Here is a 22,407-nt window from a genome sequence, read left to right as displayed (position 1 = left end):
CATTTTGGCTTCCCTCTGTGGAGGTGTGGCAATGCTGTCAGCATTTCCAATGAAGTCTTATCACACTTCCAGCTGTTGCACAACTTTCTATTTGTTTTTACATATCTGCCGTAACTAACCTTGTATTTTGCCAACTGTTCAATTTCCATCTGCATAACGGGGCAGTTTTATAAATGGCAGCGTCTTTGGGGTCAACAGTACAAGAGAAGGTAAATGTCAAGCCACTAAACTAAATCTGTCTGCTTCTGTTGTGAGCCAGTTCAGGTGCTTGAATGAAGCAAAATTCTTAATATCAGAGAAGTTCCTCATTAAGAATAAATTAAATCAAATGACAAAGAATAACCGTGAGGGCTGGATACATTTCCTACATCACTCAGAGCAACAAATAAATTGCTTCTCCATTCAAGAAATCTAATGCATTTTTGAAAGAAAAATGCTCAGGGTTGAAAAAAGAAGACAGAGCGGAAGGACGAAGGAAAGGAAGGAAGAACGAGAGAATGAGATGGACATCACTGCAAAATTAATGAATTCCGACATCTCGCCGAGGGGACAACCGTATTAATGAATTAATGAGTCAGGTAGCGAGAATTCATGTTGAGCAACAGCTTGGCCACGCCCCTACGAGCTCGCGATTCCACTCGCCAGTGTTGTCTTTGAATACTCATCATTCCCCCCCTTGGATTAAGTCATTTCCACTCATCTCTCCATCAGGGCAATCTTTGACATCCTTCAATTCCGCACACACAAGTACGGACTGCTAAGCATGAGGCAGCAGATCTGCATCATCAAGAGAGGACACAAGTGAAGAGATGAATGGAAGGTCAGCCACAGCATTGATATTCAAGACTCGAGCGGATGAGTAATATGTGTGCATATGATTAACATTGGCTCTATCTCTCTTTGAAGAGCAAAGACTCCTTCCTTCAGCTGAAAGAACAAACAATGTATGTTTTTTTTTTTCAGTCAATCGTCGTATAGATCCTTTCACATTGGAGAAAATATCTTATTGTAGGTAGGCTCTGTTGCTAGGCAGAATATTAGATTGCACCCCTCAAGGCCTAAGGAAAAAAATGCCATGTGCCAGCCTCCACCACTAAGCTTTTTGAATATGTGCCAGCAGCAATGTGAAATCAGAGAAACAGTCGCAGAAAAAAAAAATCATCTTACAAATATTCACTCTTTTGAAGAATGGAAAGACGAAGAACACAAAGTTTAACATTGCTACCTGTGTATCTCAGTTCTGGAAAATGATGGTGCTAATCGCCAGCAGAATTTGTCTGTACCTTTGAGTCTAATGGAAAAAGAAAATGTCATGTGCCAGCCTCACCCACTTGACTGTTCGAATAAATGCCAGCAGCAACAGAACAGGAAGTCAGTCAGACATTAAGGACATTTCTACCCCCATAAGAACTATTATCAGTTTAATCAAGATGAGTCCCCTCTCTGAATATATATATTAAAACACACGCCCCATAGGAAGAAATGATGCCAGGGTAGAATCTGTTTTCAAACCTCACTCAGACTGTATACCAACAACGATAGAGCAATTTTATTTAGCCACTTGTTGCTAGAAAGAAGTTGTGATTTTGGTTGTTGTTGACCAAATCCCATTAAAATATTGTAAATACCAGTCTTAGCCACTAATAAGTCTGGGCAAACACTATAATTCAACCATCAGTAATTGTTTGTTAGCATTCTTGACAATTCCACTCACTAAATCATCTGAAGTCAACCGAAGAGTGTCGCACACAATAATTATATTTTGGATCTGAACTTTTCAGCACTACATTGTGTTATTTTGATGTTTAAGCTATTTTGCTATTGCTATTACTTCACTACTGTGTCTGCTGAGAAAGTAAGGACAAGTTTCCATTACAATTGAATTGAAAACTGGTTTTATGACACCAATTTTTGAGTCTGTTCTCGATATTCTGAAATAGCATTTGGTAAACAAGGTTTGTTCTATCAACAAATGTTACAAGAAATATTAATATCAACTATTATATGATAGAAAAATCACCAAACCATCAGTTGACAAGAAATAGTATAATAGAATGTTTTATTTTGGTTATTACCGGCAACCTTAAATATTCTGGAAAGACAACAACGTTTAGAATCCTTCCAAATCACCCAGACAAAGGCGACTAATACCATGGACAGATGCAAGCCTATGAGAGAAGAGTCTGTCGATTATTTCCACCATTAGGCTGGCCTATATATTCCCTTTGACACTCGCAGTCATATTAGTGATCGTTTTCTTTCTGGGGGATGGGAAACCGTTTTTTTTCAGGTTCACCTAAATTGTCTGACACCAATATTCTAATTTACACTAGAGATTAGTAAAAGGCTGCCTAATATCCACCAAATCGCCAACGACAACAGGCGTGTCTGCGTGGCTCGGCAAGACTGGCGTAAAGTGGAGACTAGTATAATACTGCAGCATCTGCAGCTGAAGGAGAGCAACAGAGTACGCTAACGCTAGCACGCGATTAATTCCGCCATTACCTGCATCCTCAAATGTTCCAACAAGGCTCAAAAAGGAGCGGCTTTGTGATTGATATATGATCAGTTATGACTGCACTCTGCCTCATGTCATGAAGGATGAGACTTCAGTTACACTTGTGACCCTGAATAGCATAAGGAGTAAAGAAAATATATGGATGATTGTAAGTTTTACTGTGCACATATTGTAGAGAAAAGCATACATTTTATGCCTTTTACTACCTGCGTGTGGTAACGCTAGTGTGGCGTAATGCAGCAGCAGTGAGGGTGTCACTGAGTTCATGGACATAAACCAAGCCACCGCCAGACTGGTCTGCTCCTTGCAGGAATAGCAATGGAGGAGCGTATATGTCTCTGTGTAAAGAGTGCAGTGGAAAGAGAGAACGATTGGAAGATGAGAGCGCAGATGAGAGCAAGCGTCCGAGACAGACGGACGGAGACATAAAGGGTATAAAAAGTGGAGGAGATTCAGTCATAATAGGTGGGAGGTTGGTCAAGGGAAAAAGTTGAAAAAAGCTCCCCTGGGTGGTTTTTACAGGCTTCCTCACCCACAGACTCTCTATCCTTATAAAGAGACATACAGTACACTGTGCTTTTTTACCCCTCCATTGAGTAGAAGAGTGTTGAAATTCAGACAGCAGGACAGGTGTTTGAGACGGATTCAAGTGAAGAGATATGGTCTGATGTACTGAAGGTACAAGGTGACCATTTTTTTAGCCGTTTTCATAGATTTTGTTGTCTTGAATGTCTTCAAACTTCGGTTTCCTCCCACGTTTCAAAAACATGCATGCAAGGCTGATTGGACACTCTAATTTGCCCCTAGGTATGGGTGTGAGTGGGCATGGTTGTCTGTCTCTTTGTGCCCTGCGATTGGCTGGCCACCGATTCAGGGTGTCCCCCGCCTCTGGCCCGGAGACAGCTCGGATTGGCTCGAGAACTATCAAGCGGTTCAGAAAATGAAATGAGATTACAATGTCTACAAATATGAAGTGGGGAGGGGGGGATACTCAGACGTGTTTTATAATATCTTTGCAGTTGTTTTGAAAAATAATAACACATTGCAGTTATCGAACCGTTATATAAAGGAATTCTTGCTTGGATTCTAGTGGGTGGAGCATGTTGATATTGGGTGTTTGCTCAAAATGTATTGGAATCAATGAAGCAACATTACAAAGCTGATGACTACACACCACATGATCTGCGAATTTCGATGTCGTGGCCAATTCAGGAAATGCCAAGTGGAGTAGAGAGCAACATTCCAGATTTGCAGATTTTCAATCTGTGACTTCAGACAAAAATACTTTAAGCAAAACATTCCTGATGACATAAACCCATTTCCAAAAATGGCTATTTAGTGAAGAAACAACATTCTCAACTTAGAACCTTCAAAATGCCTTGTCATTGTTTTTGGCATCCAGTACCCTCACGCAGAAAGGATTATAAATCAGAAAGAAATGTAGTCTCACTAATCGATGAGAAGGTTGGCAAAGACAAAAGAACCATTAAAGAGGATGTTCTGGGTGGGGGACACTCCAGCATTGAATGTAATGCAAAAATGTTTGTCAAATCAACAGGGTTCTATTAATGTGTTTACTCAACATGAAAATCAGGCAGAATAGCTATCCAATGACAGATGGACTTAATTTTGGTAAATTTGTATGGTCTGTCAAGGTCTGTGTGTAATGCTTAGAAAATTGCATGAAGATTGCCATCATTATTTTTACATAAGTGTTATTTAAAACCATACATTGTTTTCAGGCAGAATTCTCAAACCTTATTTTACTCCACCGAGCCCAATGAAAGCTGACATGATTTTTCAAGCATTCTTATTAAAAGAACGTTCCCTACACTTGACTGATTTTTAAAAGTGTAATTGATTTATAGAAATATGTATAATATTTCAGAATTACAGTAATGATGTTAGGTCAGGTAATCAGGTTAAACCGTTGGAATGATCAGTCCTGACCTTTTCTACAGCGGATCAGGGAGAAGAAAAAAAAAAATCACCCGCAGTATACCCTGAACCATTCAATTATCTCTCAGAAAAATGTGTTAGAAACATCCGATGATCGGGTCTTTACTGATTTTGATCAGGAATAATTAGGCTCAAATTAGGCCCGATTATCGCTATATCTGTAAATCGCTTAAGGAATTACTTCAAAGCCAATTCCTTTTTTTTTTCATAATGACTTTGCCTAAGGCTTTGCAGTGAGTGCCATACAAGCTCTTGGCGCTCAGAAGTACATGTGTATTATGGTCATTTGCAAATGCAAGTCCATATTTTTTCCGATTTTTTATTGTATAACCGTCACTATTTCCACCTTAAACATGTTGTCCTAGAGCAAAAATTGGTTCCTGCAGAGATATTCCTGCACAACTGAATGACTTCTCTGTTTTTTACGATTAAATAAATGTTCAAAAGAAATCCCTCTCCACTGCATTGCTCTTGTATTGGCTCTCATTTGACCACGCAGGTGCATTTCTCTCTCCTTTATTGCTTCATAACTAAGGCAGCGCCCAGTAGATATGTCATTTGGATATAAACGCGTTTCTACGAGCGATGTGGTCATTTTTCTCGACGGGAGCGGCGTGAGGCCAAACAGGCAGTAATCTTTCCTCTCTGCCATCTATGACTAATGGCTCACATTGACACCGTAATCTGCGGAAATCACGGCGGGCAAACTCCGAGGGGTCCAGCTGTATTTACTAAAGATTACATCTTCAACGAGTGTGTGTTAGGGGCGCGACAGCTTTACAGACTGCTGGGAAAATAGCAATCACACGCCATTGACTGACTCGCCTGTGATTTTGGCACTTGCCAAATACTCTCAAAGGACTCCCCCAGCCATTTTTGTGTCTGTCTAAATGGCAGTGTCGAGCTCTGTGTTGTAGTTCCGTCACCTCTCCCCGGATCATTCCTGATGATCACAGAAAGCAATTTTTTTTGTGAATGCATCTTGACTTTTCACCCTTTGTTCACACATCTGAAACCAGACGACCCTTTTAACATCAGAGTTTGGGCAATTCCATTCTATGTTTTCTCCCAACACAGACACATCATTATTCATGCGTAGCTTTTTCGATGTTGTGCCTTCCTGCAATGACCTTGAATTTCTGTTTGATCCGATCTGAAGCGACACCTTTTTTTTCTTTTCCTGTGGCACACATTAGTATAGTAGAAATAAAGAGAAAACACAGGAACGAAGAGGTGCTGGGTTTGAAACAAGGGTGCATTTGCTTGCAGTGAAGTATTAGATGTTGACATCACAATCATGCGAGGGTACTTTGGCAGAAAAAGTAGGAAAGTTAATGAAACCTCACCCCGCCCGGCCAGTAATATAAGGAAAATAGCACAATTTAACGTGAGTCAATGAGCAGCAACATTAGATGGAGTGAGAACAATATGGATCTATTTTTGCATTTTTGACATGAAAATAGCCATCTATTTTCTACTAGGGTTATTTTATGTATGGCAGGAAAACTCAACTCAACGCCTGCAAGTCAGGCAAGTGAGTCATTAGTGAAAATATTTATTTTAGAGTGATTAATTAGTATGGAAGTTTTTGAATTGCTGTATTGTGAAATTCTTATCAGACACCTTTTTCTCAATTTGACTTATAGGGCACAGATGAAAACTCCTTCCATGAATTCTGCATAGCAACAAGTGTTCAAGGAAGAAAACCAGGAAAAAAGCAATTCTTGTAATCAGGTACTGCTCTTTGTTTTATGATAAAAAAATACAGCAAGGGTAAGCAGTGTTAAATAATAATAGGAGGGGTTGAAATTCAGTAGAAAATTGAATTATTGAAAAGCTGAAGTATGACTAAGACAAAGAAAAAACTAACATCTCACCTACCACCCTGACAAGAAGTAGCAACTAGATCGATGGATACGCCCTCACTGACCATTTACTCCCCAAAACTCTCTTTTTTTCCATCAGTCTGAAGAATTATTTCAAACATAAAACACAGCTAGCATCGTTCATACTATTAAAGTGGGGAGGTCTTGCCTTACACCTCTTACTTTTCAAAACATACTGTTTTTTCGTTGTATTACCTCCAGTGTTCTCTTTGTATTGATAGTCATAAATGTCATAGTTTAACTTAATTTAATTCTATCAGAAATGCAAGAAAAGGCTGACACATTGCATTTCCTCACCAAGGTAAAGAAAAAACAACATTGCTTCATTTCTCATTTTAATGATGCTTGAATATTGCATCATGGAAGGAAAGTTGATATAAGATGGATAATCTGCAAAAGGGAAACTTGGATAGAAACTATTGAAAGAGGACTATTTAACCATCAGAGCCAAAGGTACGTACATGTTCCTATTTTGAAAGTGTCACAATTTGCCACTATGCTACTGGAAAGAAATGTTCGGATGGAGTACAGATGTTGGCTACTGCGCAGGTGTTATATCAGATATTGTACGAAATTGTGAAAAGAGTACTAAAGTGGATTCAAGGCCGCAATCCACGTTTTTTTATGAATACAGAGAAAGAGTAAATATTGTTTTGCGTTCAAATTCAGAATGGTTTGGAGAGCATGCTTTTCTTGTGTGAAGCCTCTTCATCAAAGGATTGCCTTTAATCAACCTTTGGGTTGGAGCAACCTCTGTTAAAAACTTAGCTATTCATGTTGCTCTTTTTATGTGAGTGAAAATATATCTGTCACGAGGAGACGTCCAAATCATTCGAACTGGGAGGGTTACTAACGAATGAACAAATGTTCATCGTCGATAGCTGCCAATGAGTTAACAAGTGGAAACACTGAATTACTGTACAAAAGAGTTATATTATTTCCAACAAACTGCTTTCAAATTGGACAACTGCCTTTAGCACCAAACACAAAATTGAATAATTATTACTTGTGTGCGTAGTTTTGAATGTTTTCTTGAGCAGCGGGTTCCCGTAGGACAATGTGCGTGCGTGCATTTTTTTTTGTCGTTCAAATATGAGTGCACAGCATTAACAGTAAGAGTCACACCATGGTGCAGTCCAATTGGGATAGTGTGAGAAATAGTCTGCCAGAGCAGAGGATGTGTGTCAATGTCTGTGTGTGTGTGTGTGTGTGCCAACTTCTCCTTGCAACATTAAACACTGACACTTGCCCATTTGTTTGTCCGCTCAGCTCTTTTCCACATTCAAAGTCTCCCACCTCACACTACTGCGCATTAGAAGAAAAGCACGATGACCACCGGCATGCTATGCCCACTTATATGTACACACACGCATGCACAGGCACACACGCACACACAGATTTATGCAGGGATCCATCCCACTGATCGGCCAGATGGTGATTACAATATATTCCAAAAGTGATATGTCAGGTGATAACAGGACCAAGTCATCAGAAACAACTCGTGCTCATGTCTAAATGCACGCAGTATCTCTCTCTTTCTCCCTCGCTCACTCACGCACAGACTCAAACACACACTCAAACACACACATACAGAGTAAACAGACTTACTGTGCGCAAGGACTCTCATCTGACTGCTGCTGAGAGAAGAATGGAAAGTGAAAACCTCATGCTTGCTTGGCGGCACTCCTCTCTCCTCTGTCACTGCCCCCTCCGCATCCTCCTCCTTTTCCCTTCCTCCTCCTTCTTCTCCTCTTCCTACCTCCCTCCCTCCCTCCGACCCTCCCTCGCCCGCCCTTCACTCTCTCTTCCGCCTTCCCTCTAGTCAGAGGATCGCCGCATTCGACGCCGCGCACGGCTTCTCCATCTAAGGCAGCGCGGTTAAACGTGTCACACACAATTTATCCGCAGCAGGAATCTGACGGCCAGGGTCGTATGCAGAAGGGAGGACACGTGGAAGGGGGCGAGGGGGGTTAATAGAGGGGGCGGGGAATGGCTTGCTTGAACAAACTTCTTCTGTCAACACACCCCTAATTTCACATACTGTGAAAATGCTACCGTGAAGTGGGATTCAAGTGGTCTCCGCTGTTCCAGCCCCTCCCTCATCCTTGTCTCCCCACCATCTGCAGAGGCTAATGCTCGTACAGATGCAGTTATTTGACAAAGCACCACCTGCACCAACGCAGCTTCATTTTCTTTCTCTAGCCACATCAGCAGAGTGAGGGCGAAAAAATGCTTGTAAACACAGCCAAGGTCAAAGATAATAGGCCAAAGGACAGAGGTTGACTTTGGAATCAATGTTTTTCCTTTAGAATTCACAGATTGCAGAAGGGAGTCAACATCGTAAAACCCTGACCAACTTTTGCTTTAATGATGTTATGAGCGCAGAGATTGAATATCGTCAATTGTAATCCAATTGTTTTTTTAATACCACAGCGGATATATTTGTTCAGATTTGACTAGGCAGGTGTGGAAATTGGAAGTTTTTAAACAACTGTAGTAACTAATAAATCCTTGTAGATTGTGGTGTGGTATTGCGATGAAATTGAGTTCACCGCTTTCGAGTTGAAGATCAGCTTGAGAAACACCTTGGCAGTAAAATAAATGGCTGCAGATTTCTCTCATAGGCAAAAGTCAATGACGATTTTAAAATGGACCCTCTGTGGGGGCTTGCTAAATGGCAGGGATAAACATGTTTGCAAAAGGTGAATTTCTGAATATTATACTTTGCATAAATACTCGAGAAAAAAACACCTTCAAGATATATTTCTGATGTTCCTCAGTAAATGAATGCTTCACAGCTAAGTGCTCTGTACCTTGAAGTAGGACTGAGGCTGTTCATTAAGGATGTTCTTGGGATTTGGCCCAATTGGCTGGATGGCTGTGATTACTGTTTGGCAACAGTTCGGAACACAGACGAATTTGCCAAGTACTGAGCTGCGTTCAAGTCTTCAAATTGTGTGGCTTTTTGCTTTTTTTACCTTTAACAAATCAAGCAAATATATAAAATAGCTCTATCCGACATTTCGATAAGGCGAGTGGTGTGTATAATTGGAATTCTAATTTAGGTAACTGACATACATATGTGGGAATATTGTGGGAAAAAAATTGCTCTGGTTAATTTACTCTGGCTTCATACTACATTCCAGAACTAGAGGAAGCACAGTGTGAAAACTTCTGCCAAAGCAGCCTGCTGCCTCAAAATGCTCTCAATCTTTTCTCCTCATATCTTCTACATTCCATATCCATTTTTAACTTATCACTGAATTCATTTTCTGACCTCTGTGACCTTTCATCTTACCCCAAAATGTTATCTCCTTCAATCTTCTCGCATCTTAAAAACAGATCCAAATTAGATTAGATTTTTTTTTAATTCCATGAATTCTGCATAGCAACAAGTGTTCAAGGAAGAAAATCAGGAAAAAAGCAATTCTGGTAATCAGGTACTGCTCTTTGTTTTATGATAACAAATTACAGCAAGAGTAAGCAGTGTTATAATAATAATAGGGAGTGGGGGTGAAATACAGTAGAAAATTGAATTATTGAAAAGCTGAAGTATGACTAAGACAAAGAAAAAACTAACATCTCACCTACCACCCTGACAAGATGTGGCAACTAGATCAATGGATACGCCATCACTGACCATTTACTTCCCATAACTCTTTTTTTCCATTAGCCTGAATAATTATTTCAAAAATAAAACACAGCCAGTCTTGAACACAAAAATGCAGACACTGGTGTGAATGTGATTTTGTATTTTAATGTTAATTTTTTGTAACCTTTTGCACTATAGGTTGGCAACCAATCCTGTTTAGTCTGGTATTCAAACATTTTACATCAACTAAAATATAAAAATCTCTCCCTGTAACACTATACATATTTTCAGCATTATATATTTTCCAATTCTTTCAATACGACTAGAGGCCCACTTCCCTGAGACATAGTTACCTAGATATTGTCTTCACATTTCAAAGGATGTCCATTATTTGAGACAGCCTGTATCAGGATGGCCTCTCAGCGTGACGCAGTAATAAACACATTGCCGCACAGACACGATGTGGTGCATACTCTCCTGCGCGGCATCCATCCACTCTGGGACAGCAAAAGTCACAAGTGTTGCCATAGCAGCTAACTCCATCAACATTACGTCATTTCCGCGCATGTGCTTGTGTCAGGTGGATATCAGGGAGTGACTCACACTCACTGACTTGTGACTCCGACAAATCACATGTTTGAAATGTTTTTAATACACTAGCTTGTGTGTCTGTTTATATGATCGAGCAAAAGCCTCCAATCTTGTACTGTATGTACTACAGCAAAATGTGTTTAATAGAAGGGCTGCAGTAATTGGTAGAATGAAATGCCAATGTTAAGAGTCCCACCTGAACCCCCAACCCATGTGACTTGCCAAAAGACCTTGCGCCGCCTTGAAGGGATGGCGCAGATATCACAAGATTATGCTTGTTTACAGAAGGTCTCTAAAAATATGAAGAGTGATGTCACTCTGAATGGGAAAAACACTTTTCCTCATAGCAAAGGTTTGTTTACTTTTCCCGTTGAGGGTTCACACAGCAAACATGAGGCTACCAATTTTATTTCTTTACAAGATTGTGTTGCACAGTCACTCTTTGAAAGCATTTTACTTGGATTTTGAAACGGTTTTAGTCATGTTCATCTTAAAACAGTTGCAGGCGATGTTTAGCTCTTCTATGTAAAAACATCAGCCATTTACAAAATGGATAGTAGTACATTGAGACATGAGCTAATCCACCCATGCAAAACACTATCATTATTCATCTATTCATTTTGTAATGCCTGGATATGTCGTTAATCTGTTGACGTTGCTAAAAGCACCCCACCGAATTCAGAGTTTGTAAAAGTAAATATGAAAGTAACCCACTGGTGTAATAAATGAAAGCATTAGGATGAGCTCTGAAAAAAAGACAAAGATACAAGTTGTTTCTCACTACTAATAATGATGTACTTTGGGTTTTTAAGGCGCACACTGGTGAGAAAACACAGCATGTTGAAAGGTTTTGGACTTTAAGGTAATTGCTGCAATTGCAGATCATTTAGTGAGAATGAAGGGAGGGCTTTAAGGGGGCTGAGTGTGTGAGTGGGAGGAAAGGCATGCTTGCTGCAATATTTTTGTGATCCTTTAAAAGGAGATGAGAGTGTATTCCTAGAAGAAAAAGAGGAATGAGGAAAGAAAGACCACAGAATGAGAGAAGGGGGGGTTTAACAGTGACATCCGGATCCATCTATCACAGTTCTATGCTAAGTGAGGCCAAAAACTGGACTGACAGCGAAAGAAGCTCTTTTTTTATAAGTCTAAATATTCTCAGCAAGGTGATCTGCTTTAAGTAATCTCTGCTCGCTCGTAATGGATTTCATGCCAGTTTGTCAACATTTTTTGAAACAGCTGAATATGCATGACTTTGCTTAATCACAGCTGCCTAACACTTTTTATATCTAACCAAAGGAAATGAAGATGATAAATTGTAATGTAAAATCACTCATAGCTAAAAAGAAAATGTTAATTAAGATTTCCACCCCACCCTCTTTTTTCCTAGTCCTTTTAAAATGTTATATTATAATATTAAACAGACAAAAAAATACATATAAACATGAAAAATGTCTGAATTGTCGCAATCTGCTTTTTATTGACTACTGTATTAGTAAATGATTACTGGTGAGTCTATCCATTCATTAATTAACCATTACATTACAATTAGCATTATATTTTAAATAATTATATTTTTGCACCAATAAAAAATGATATATAGTAAGTGGAATATGATGCCAAACATATTTATAAATATTTTATCATATTATATTTTACTGGACATTAGAACATTTCATTTTTAGTAAGATTTTATATTATAATGGATTAATACTCTACAATCGTTAAACTTTTTATGTATCTTGTAGTGTATTTTTCTTCTATAAACCTTTCGCTGCTGATTGTAAAAATTATAAAAATGAAACGATTAATATGTATATTATTTTACAGTGGGAACTCACAGTTTTCGGTCGTAATTATTTTGAACTTTGTTTAGTTTTGTCTTTCAATAGAATGATTAGTGCAGCTAATATACTTAAATGAATTGTTGGTGGGCCGTGTATATCACAAGAGGAGTAGTTATGAAATAATTCTAGAGTGGAGGCAGAGCTATATTGGCTTCTGTCTGCTTGATGTGAGATCATAATGAAATGAACGTCAATAAAAAAAGAAAAAAAGGGGGGTGTAAGGTTGGCTTTAGTGTCTGGCTTTGTCAGTTTGACAGTTGGATTTGCAGCAGGACAGGAGCGGCACTTTGAGCAAATGGAAAATGAAAAAGACTGCATATTATTTTCATATTTTAGCGGCGACAGTGCCAAATGCGTGCACCAAATGCTATGAAGGGAAGCCGCTAAAATCTAACAACCCTGGCCAGGCTTGGGTGTGCAATCAAGTCCAATAGAAGTAAAATGACTGGCGATGTAGTCCGTGTTCTTCAGGGATCACAGTGCAACCCAACTTGTTCCTAGACTCGTTCAGTTTCTATTTGGGAGCTATTTTTCACTCAGGCCCTATTTGAATTGTGTGGAACGGTTTAGGGACTACAAACATGATTTCTCAGTGGAATCACATGATCCAGAAACAGAATCTCTCATTTGAGTCCCTTAATAAAGTAATTACATTTCCAAAGCAGTCCTGCGGCCAGCGTCTGTCTCCTATGTGAGGCTGTGGATGTTTCGCCGACCCTTAAACCAGAAAATGACCTTTAGAGAGGACAGCTCCATGTGGATGTAAACACAAAAGAACGACTACATTTGTTTTTCACGTCCCAAGGGTAAAAGTCATCGATCACAGGATACATTCGAGAAAAATCTGGGTGGGGCTGACACTCTAAATGTTCTTATTCATAGTTCTGTTTTTGCTTTTTTTTACTTCATTGTTTTTGTGACCAGCCAGTTCTATTTTCTTTGTGTGATACTATATTCTATATTTATAGAGTCAGACTTGCATTGCCTGCCAAAAATATTAGAACAGCAAGACCAATTCAGCTACTTTCAGACTGCAGTTTTATAGTGATTTCTTTGTCTATAACCAATGTGACCTGGTCTTTTTGTATGTGGATGAAAATTGGAAATTTAGTCGACCCAACGAATAGTATCAATGGATGTTCGTATGAATGTAGTGAGTACGCCAACAAGTGAAATACAACACTTAATCCTCAACATTGACAAAACAAACAACAGACACAAACCGACATAGGCAGACAAATGGGCATAAAATTCATTTTTTCTGCTCAATAGAGCACGTAAATCTATCAAATTTGCACAGAACTTGCACAGAATAGAATAATTTCATTCCCAAAATTAGTTTGAACAAAACATATGCTTTTGTATGCTTTTGTATTGTTTAATGGCATCTTGTCAGTTGTGGTATTTTTTGCACCCCTTGTGGAGTTTCCGCTGTAGAATTGACTCTGAACAGTTGGAGCTAGGATTTGAACCGCCGACCCATAGCCTAATGATGTGACTACTGCCAAAAGCAGCAGGATGAATTCTGAATTATTGTCATATACATTCAAAGGCCTCAGGACTCATGAGATGGCACTTTTCAGTGAAATGGATAATGACTCGAAACGTAGTGTGAAGAAAAATATTTGATTTTTCAAGGCAGAGAAGAGGAAATGGTATGCAATGGCCCATTCTAATTGTGCCCGCATTTTACTTGAAGTGAAAATGTCCAAGAACAAGCAAGAAGTGAAGAAGTAAAGTTGCAGTCAAGGCCTGGCAAGAGCATTACCGGGGCTGAAATCTAGCGTCTGGTCTTTCCTCTATCTACCAGATTGTCAATGACCGGAAATAATTGAACATTCTACTGTGAAAGTTTAAATAATGTTTGTTCATTTGGCCCTTAACATTTTATACAGATTTGAAAGTGTTGGAATTGAGAATTGTGTTGATGGGACGGCATATATGGACCTTAATGGTGGAGGTACACAAGTAATTAGATGCATTTAAAACCAATAAATTATGAGAAGGAGAAACTTACTTCGCATGGAAACCCACATGCTGGCAAAAGTACGCACAAGTTTTCCTTAACTTGAAATTTGATGACACTGCGAGGCCAATTAAGCAACAAAGAGGCAAGATTATTTTTAGGGGTGCTTACCTGCCAGTTTGTCGCAGCCAGGTGTAAAAGCCAGCGTCCACAAATCCCCCTGCGAGAGGAAGTGATGAATGTACACGACAGCGAAGTGCGCCGCTTGTTGGCGTCTCTCTTTCGCCCTCTCCCAACTGATACAGAGGGGTAGGGGGGTGTCCTCAACTCTTTTTTGTAGAGAAAGAACTGAACTAGCACATTCCGCGTCCACTTCCACACAATATCAGAGAAGAGGAGAAAAATCCCCTCAGATGACGACCACCACAGCTACAGTTGCTGTGGCAACAGCCTCCTACCCCCCCCCCACCCCGACCTCCACTGTCTCCCGCCTTCTGTTTTATGTTTCTATAGTAGAAATCGAGGATAGACACATAAAAAAAACACAGCTTTGTTTGTGGACAGAAATATCCTCGCGGTTGGTGATCACCAACTGTTGCTTCTGCTACCCGCGATAAACACAGGGTGGTGTGTATGTGTTTCTCTGCAAGGAGACTATAGTTCCTGTTTATAGTTGTTTCCCTCTGTTTTTAAAGCCACCGGAGCCTGCTGCCCTTTGATAAGACAGACTGCCGCCCCACAACAGCCAGTGGACGCTCTGGTTAAGTGAAAGACTAGACATAAGCGTACTTATATTTATAAATATGGACGGACAGGCTGGGCCCTTATTAAAATAACTGTCATTACTATCCACATTTCGAGTTGATTTAAATCAGAGGATGAATAAACCGAAAAAGTGAAACTGAGAAGAGCCTTCCACTCCACCGTCTCCCTTGGAGACAGAGTGTGCGGAAGGTTGCCGCCGTCCTTCAGGTCTTATAAATCCTGCAGAGCAATCATCACACTCTCAGCCTCCCCCCATTCCTGGTCTGTGCCATTTCTCGACATGGAGACGTCTTGTTTTACGCTTAAAGCTATCATGTCGCCTGCAAATCCAAAGTGAGGTTATAAGAACAGCCTTCGTGAAAGAGAGGTTCTTGAAGATTCATACTCAGCAAATAGAATCCTAAATGTTTGCTTTAAAGACACGTACAAGTATTTGTTTGGTATGTTTTTCAAAGAGTGATAGCTTGCATAGCTGGGCTAGGAGACCCCTGAAGATGGCTGTGTTGATTTGGATTTGACATCAGCACGGCTAAAGATAAACAGTTGAAGAGAAATAGTACCAGTACCGGTTTTTCCACGACAATCCTGAGAGATATGGTTAGTCACTTGAAACTTAAAGTATTACCATTCCACGTATGAATATGCATAATATTAAAAAGGGTGTGTCGTAAATGTTAGAAAATGGTTCATGAGGAACAACATGTAAAAACTCAACAGTCAACTCAAGTTATTCGTAAAATGATAGCTGAAAACATCTCAGCTCAAATTCATCTCCATAGATTTGGACTGCATGATTACGAACGCTCAAAGGCTTTGGCAATAAACTCAAGAATTCTACAAAAAGAATTCAAAGATGTCCAACACTTTAACATAAATAGAGAAACCAAACAAAAATAGAGATAAAGAGGCATGGCATCTGTAGGATTCGACTTGGTGCTTACTGTTCAAAGTGTTTTTGTAGTCTCTTGTGTTTGTCTGAACACTTGGGTATACCTCAGCGATAATAAACTAGAGCAAAAAACTAATGAAAAAAAAATTGGAGCAGAAAAATGTCTTAATTGAAGGCTTGCTGCATGTTCAGTCCTCTTCAACATTGTCAATAGATTATATTAACCAATAATTAATTGCTCAATTGTCCATCAATAAACCTGAATAATCCTAATTTGTCAAAAAACAAATGGGATTAACCATTTTCCCTACTAGAATATTCGTAAAAAATAACTTTCATGTTGAGACGATTAGACTGTGAAAAACACCTGGACTAGAGAAAAGGTTGGGGAAAGCTGAACACAACATACAGAGCCAACAAGAACTGCTAAAATAATCAGACATGGTTGTTGAGAAGTTTATGATGGGAAATACTTGGATATGGAATGGATAAAATGCTAAAATTTGAATCCAATTCATTACTCCTCCTGAAACAGCAAGCTGATGAAAAGATGATAATTTGCTAACATATGTGAACCCTGCAGACAGTGTGGCAGCTCTCTTGGTTTTGGCTGGGTTGCTAAGTGCGGCAAGGCTTAACAGAGTGGAAGGGGTTGTTGGTGTCACTGCTGAGGATTCAGAGTTCTGGGCACGGGATCAGGAAGTGACTAGCCCTGCTTAATCAACCAATCCTACCTTCAGTTTTCCCTTCATTGTCTGAATTTTAAGTCTTGACAGACTGAGGACATTTCTCCTGAAAGCTGCTCTTTACAAAGAAATGCTGGTCGGGGCGTGGCCTACCACTCCTCTCTCGGGAACAGAGAGATGTAGACGCAAACCTGTAATTGGACGTTTTCTCTTATTTTGGTCAAAGTGTCACCATGTAGACTGACTCTAGGAGTCCACAGGTTAGTCAAATGGATTAAAAAGCCAAACTGTAGAAAAGGAAGGCCCAAACGAAGACAAAAGCTATAGAAATAGAATGAAAAGAATGCTGGCAACTGATTGGCCATTCTTCAACGACATTAAGACAATAGAAATCAATTTCCATTTTATTATTTCCATATCTTTAACAGCTAGTATTAGTCAGGCACCACAAGTGACATAAAGAATGTGAATTTCAGCAACGTTTGAAGAGTTGGATCATTAGTCGGGGTCTCGGACTTAATCACGCAGCAGCAGGTGTCCACTGGCTCAATATTCGTTTCTATTTGTCTTCAAGACATTTACACTCATGATAAATAAAAGACACACACGGACGCACACATAATGCTTGAATGATTCATTGCCCTTAAGTTCAATGGTCATTGATTGAGCTCATGCATAATAACAGTGGTGGAGCTGCTGAGTTATTAATTACTATACTCATGGTGTTATAGACCCGTGTTTCTGATTTTCGTAAATGTGTGATAATGGCGGGAATTAAGTGTAATATTCGATCAGCTTAAGTGTAATGTTATAGGAGGAAAGAAAAAGTTGAAAAAATGCAGAAGAAATGCAATTGTTGCTGTTGGGGAAGTTCTTTTAATGGTTGTTTTTGTTTGTGTGATTGTGATTGACTGGCGACCAGTCCTGGGTTTAAAATGCCTGGAAAGGAGCAGAGTACTGCTTATAAAGGATACCTGACGGTTTCAGTTAGATTGTGTTCAACGTTAGAGGTTTCACATTCTAGATTTATGTAATATAAAAAACTGTGTTGCCTGTTAGGCCATCTCACAAAGCTTTTACTAAAACTCGTCAGATCTTGTACATTTCACACAGAATGAAAAAAAGACCGTGTACGTATGAAGCAATAAGCCTAATCAGAGAGTACATGAACTAGGGATTTAAATATTCATAAGAAGCATTTCAAGGCTCAAAGCATTGGGCTGAAAGGAAGAGAGGAAAAGAGAAAGAGAGAAAGAGAGATTCAGGAAGATAATGAACATCACTTTTGACAAAAACAACAGGTGCTCAGACAAAAAGGCACAGACGCGTGAGGATAATACGGCAGAAAAGACTGATTGTATGAATTGCATTTGTCATTGAGGGAAAAAGTGATTGATGCCGAAACATTTGTCTCTTTGAAAGTAATTGGCAACCCTTGCGGCTTGTTAGCGCCAGAAAAAAAATGCAACTTCAGTTTGGATGGTAATTACCAGCATATGAGCCAGGAAAACAAAATATATCGTCTGTGCTTGTGTGATTTAAGTTGAGAAAAGTCAGTCTGTTAAGCCAGTCTGGACAAACTGTCGTATGTTAAGTCCCCATGGCCATATTGTTTTACTTGAGGAAGAGAGTAGTATTCCTTTTGTTCCATTAAAGGCTCAGATATTAAATATCTTTAATGTGCTGTCAATTATTTTATGGTTTGGGCTTTAAAGCATTAAATACTGCTTAGTAACAAATGCTAGATGTCCAGGGAATTTTTTTTTAGCTCAGCTCACCTGGATCTTCAGCAGAGATAACAGAGATATTTTTCAAAGAATTTTGAAAATGTGTGTAGTCTATTGATTTTTATTACACTGCCGTTAATGGTGGAATTGATTAAGATAAATGGGATTTAACCCTGAGAGCTCCCAATACCAAATCTAAAGAATTACGTACAATATGTGCTTTGGTGTTATTTGCGAGATGCAAGATTTACTGTATAAGATGACTCTGAGTGCCTTTTGGGACGGTAGAATCGTCTCCAGCCAGCTCTAACGATCCGAGTTCCATACGCTTCTTCTTGTTTCACACAGATATGTGATCCCCTTGGAATATGGAAACATTTTCCATCCTTGTGGTTTATGATAAATCACCGCCTCCACAACATTGCAGCTTAGCTGCATGAGTGACAAGTACAATAGAAACCTCTGCCCACAATTGGGAAATTTCACGACCTAATGACTTATATTTTAAAACAGGATGATTCTCATTTTCCTACTCGGATGATTCCAAATGTTGCGCAAATTGTAGTGGGTAAAATCAATTGAAGGCAACAGAAAAAAAGAAAAAACGATGTCGTTTTCCTTGTGGGTTTTCTTTAGTATTTGCTTGTGCTTGGAAGCACTACAGAAGATTTTTTTTCCTAACATAAAGGGTCCTTGTTGTCTTTTTCTTCTTGCTGACATTTCTGCTCTTTTAGCTAAAAATAAGTCGGCTTCTAAGGTGCAGGACATCTTAATTAACTCCAATCCCAAGTGTACTGTAACGGCTAAATGGAATTTTAAAAACAGCTCACACAACACTTTGTATTAGAACTATTGACTTAGCGCAAGTGCGCTGGTTGACATGCATATATCCTTTTTAATCCTTTGCATTTCTTCTGTCAAATACACTGGGAACATCCAAATCTCTCCGAGTTTCCTTTTTTTCCACTCACTTTTCCTTTCTCGTTTTGAGACGCTAATCCAGGGCAGCAGTCGTAATAGCATTTGTAAAGCATATCCAATCCTTTTATGTGGAACTCCCACTGAGAGCAGAGTTGAGAGCCACACTCTAAGTGACATCACTACATTTCCTGTGATCCCCCACACCTAGAGCTTCAATTCACAAATGAATGTTAATTGAATTTTCAAACTATTTTAGAATGTACTCATTGTCTGATTTCAAAATAATTGACTAGTATTACATAACATACATACAAACAGTATATAGGCTTTTTCTTCTCAGTAAAATATGTGTAACACCCTTTTTAGCACACGGATCTGGATTTTTTTCAACCATTTATAGAGAAAGTGACTGAACCCAAAGCACAAAAATTGACAGCAAATTTAAATTTGTTGAAGTCTGAGCCTTTAATGGTCACTCAGAACATAAAGACTACAAAAGATAGGGTGTACAATGTAATTTTAATGAAATGGAAGCAGTTTCCTTCACTGAAGAACTCCTTTTAGGCTATAGTCAATGGAGAAAAAGTTTCACATCTCAATGTTATTATGCATAATTTATAAAGGTCTCTAACGCCTCAGGTAATGAAAGTAATGCTACACTCGTTGGCCAAAACATTGCACCATCTAATGAGATTGTATATATGAACTGTATGGTTTCTTTTTTCAGATTAGAATGCATTCAAATAGTCCGATGAGATCGCTACAGCGTATCAAATTTGAGCATGTATTTTATAATAATTCCGTATTAATTTCTAGTGAATGGGACTGAGAGAACCTGGATTTTCTACACATGTAGTGTCCTCAAAGCAATGTTACTTTCCAAGTCCAACCAAGCATGGTCTCAATGGTATTCCCACCACACACTACGTCTCCCATTTCTCAGCTCTGACCTGTTGTTCACTTTGAGTCATGGTTTGGAAAAATGACTTCAGCGTCTACCACTTGGAGTCAATATTATTTTTCTTTCTTCCGTAAGTGTTCTGACGAAGCGAGCGAGTGAGCGAGGGACGTAAAAAGGAAACAGAAGCAGTTGTCAGGCACAGCCTAATGATTGTAGATGAAATCTGACTCTCAGAGATCAGTCAATTGTTTGCTCTGCTAGTATTACTTTTTAGTTTGAATATTTTGCTCCAAACTACTAACGGCAATGCCTGTTGTTGTATTTGGGCAATATGACTCTTCTTTTTTTTCAAAACCGCCATCCATGTGCAGAAAGCTAAACTTGGCCTGCACCCGGAATGACATCACCCAGACATTTAATTTAAGAGTGCTTACACCTCGTGTTAGCCTCTGTCCCTTTTAGTGTAAACACAGAAAGACAAGTGCAGACTCTTACCTGTGTTCAATGTTTACACACCAAAGACAGAGGCTTCTGTGCAATAGAAAGGATGGAGCTGTCTGATGAGAGTTGCTTTGTCAAGGCAATCAGGGATGTAATGGCAAGCTGGAGTGTGTGCAAGATGCATGACTCCAGCTCAGGGATACTGTAAAGCTGTTTGTAGAGGCAGCGGGTTATTGAAAAAGCTTAGCAGTCGTGGTGCACTGCCAACAGTGACGGACGGAAGCTGCTTGGGGAAGGGGGCTGAGGACAAAAGTAAACAGATCCACATGAAGAGAGTGAAGTTGGATAAGCGTGTCAGTGTAGCTGTTGTATTTGCCAATGAGCCAACTTAATGTAATGCTTCTGGCAACAAGTAAAAGTCTAGACTTTGACCCTTCGAAATCTTGCATACCGATTTTGAGATTTTCATAATTTGCTGAAGTGGCCTACCGAAGCAGTACATGAAGTTGATACGTATTATTTTGATTAAAACGAACATCCTTAACATTTTCAGTGAGCGTGACTATCTTCAGAATAATTTACAGACATTTCACAGTAGATTCAGCAAATGCCGTGATGACATCAGAGGCATCACTGAAGGTGCCATGCTTAATCTCCTCGAGACCATTAATGTCTTCACAAACATTTACGGCAATCCATCCTGTGGAGATAAATATATGACCAAACATTGCCATGCGCAGTCGCACAGCTGTAGCATATCTGGAATACCAATAAAAGGTCACGCCTGAAGTTACAAATGCAAATAAAAGGAACCACAGGAAAGAAAATCTGCTTCAGGTTCATTCGAAATGCATCTCCTATGCGTGCGAAAATCCAATTTAGGTCCACCCTGCCTTGACCGCCAAGCCCCCATTCAACAAACATAAGTCAAGGACAGTGAGCCAGTCGGTCAATATGAGCCTCATCTAATCCAATCCGTGGAGGTGAAATGGGAGCCAGTCGTGGTGAAACAGGAAAAGTGCAGTGATGTCACAATGCGGGAACTCTGACCCTGCGGAGAGAGGAAATGAAGGCGGCGACAAGGTGCAATACCGGTAATAAGGGAACAGTAGGAGTGCGATTGTGTCATTTGGGTTAATTATTTGACTCTAGGGTAACAATATGTGGCCTTTTCACTGGCAAAAAGATACAATCAAAGACTTTTTATACATCCAAATACTATATCCTTTGTCAGAGGATGTTTTCCGTGACAGGAGAACAAAAAGTCTAGACATTGGTATCATAACAGTTTTGAGTAGAAGGCAAAGATGAGTCAGTAAGTCAACAGAAGTATCACGTCTCCATCCCAGTTTGGGAAAATGTTTAGCGAAATGTCAAAGTCGGAGCTCTCCGAGCATCCCTTCTTTTGTAACATCTCAACAGACAGAAGCACATTCCTGTGGGAGAGTTATTTAGGAGAACAGTTGAGCGATTCCACAATGGCTGGCAAAAAAAGAGATTTTGTCCTCAGCCGCCAACACATACAATGAGGAAGTAAAAGACCACACAATTCGTCTGTCTACACCTACAAGGCAGAAAGCTGGCAAAGAAAGAGAATACTGTGAATACATTTCCATTAAAAAATCATATAATGTTACCAGCGCCCTAAAAAAACATCCTTTACAGAAAAATCCCTCCTTGTTTCTGACTTGTCATTGCAGTTATGTATAGTATGAGTTCCA

The 22,407-nt window shown here is 39.5% G+C and overlaps 2 protein-coding genes across 8 annotated transcripts in view; one reads left to right on the top strand and one right to left on the bottom strand.

Annotated features, from left to right (window-relative positions):
- Window positions 1-14,676, bottom strand: part of LOC144083209 (muscleblind-like protein 1) — a 54,471-nt gene extending 39,795 nt beyond the window's left edge. For 3 of the 4 annotated variants that reach the window (XM_077610807.1, XM_077610809.1, XM_077610810.1), the window contains exon 1: window positions 7,972-8,113. The gene's annotated coding sequence lies outside the window, so the exon portion shown is untranslated. Of the gene's footprint in view, window positions 1-7,971; window positions 8,114-14,527 lie in introns of those variants that run through there. The other variant, XM_077610808.1, reaches the window with a different exon arrangement.
- Window positions 1-22,407, top strand: part of LOC144083212 (succinate receptor 1-like) — a 117,889-nt gene that overhangs the window by 86,592 nt on the left and 8,890 nt on the right. For all 4 annotated transcript variants that reach the window (XR_013303493.1, XR_013303497.1, XR_013303492.1 and 1 more), the window contains exons 9-10: window positions 6,124-6,211; window positions 6,665-6,816. The gene's annotated coding sequence lies outside the window, so the exon portion shown is untranslated. The remainder of the gene's footprint in view (window positions 1-6,123; window positions 6,212-6,664; window positions 6,817-22,407) is intronic.

The sequence above is a fragment of the Stigmatopora argus genome, chromosome 10, assembly GCF_051989625.1.
Source record: "Stigmatopora argus isolate UIUO_Sarg chromosome 10, RoL_Sarg_1.0, whole genome shotgun sequence".
Classification (NCBI taxonomy): domain Eukaryota; kingdom Metazoa; phylum Chordata; class Actinopteri; order Syngnathiformes; family Syngnathidae; genus Stigmatopora; species Stigmatopora argus.
Note: the sequence above shows the minus strand (reverse complement) of the source record. Positions and strands in the feature narration are given on the sequence as shown.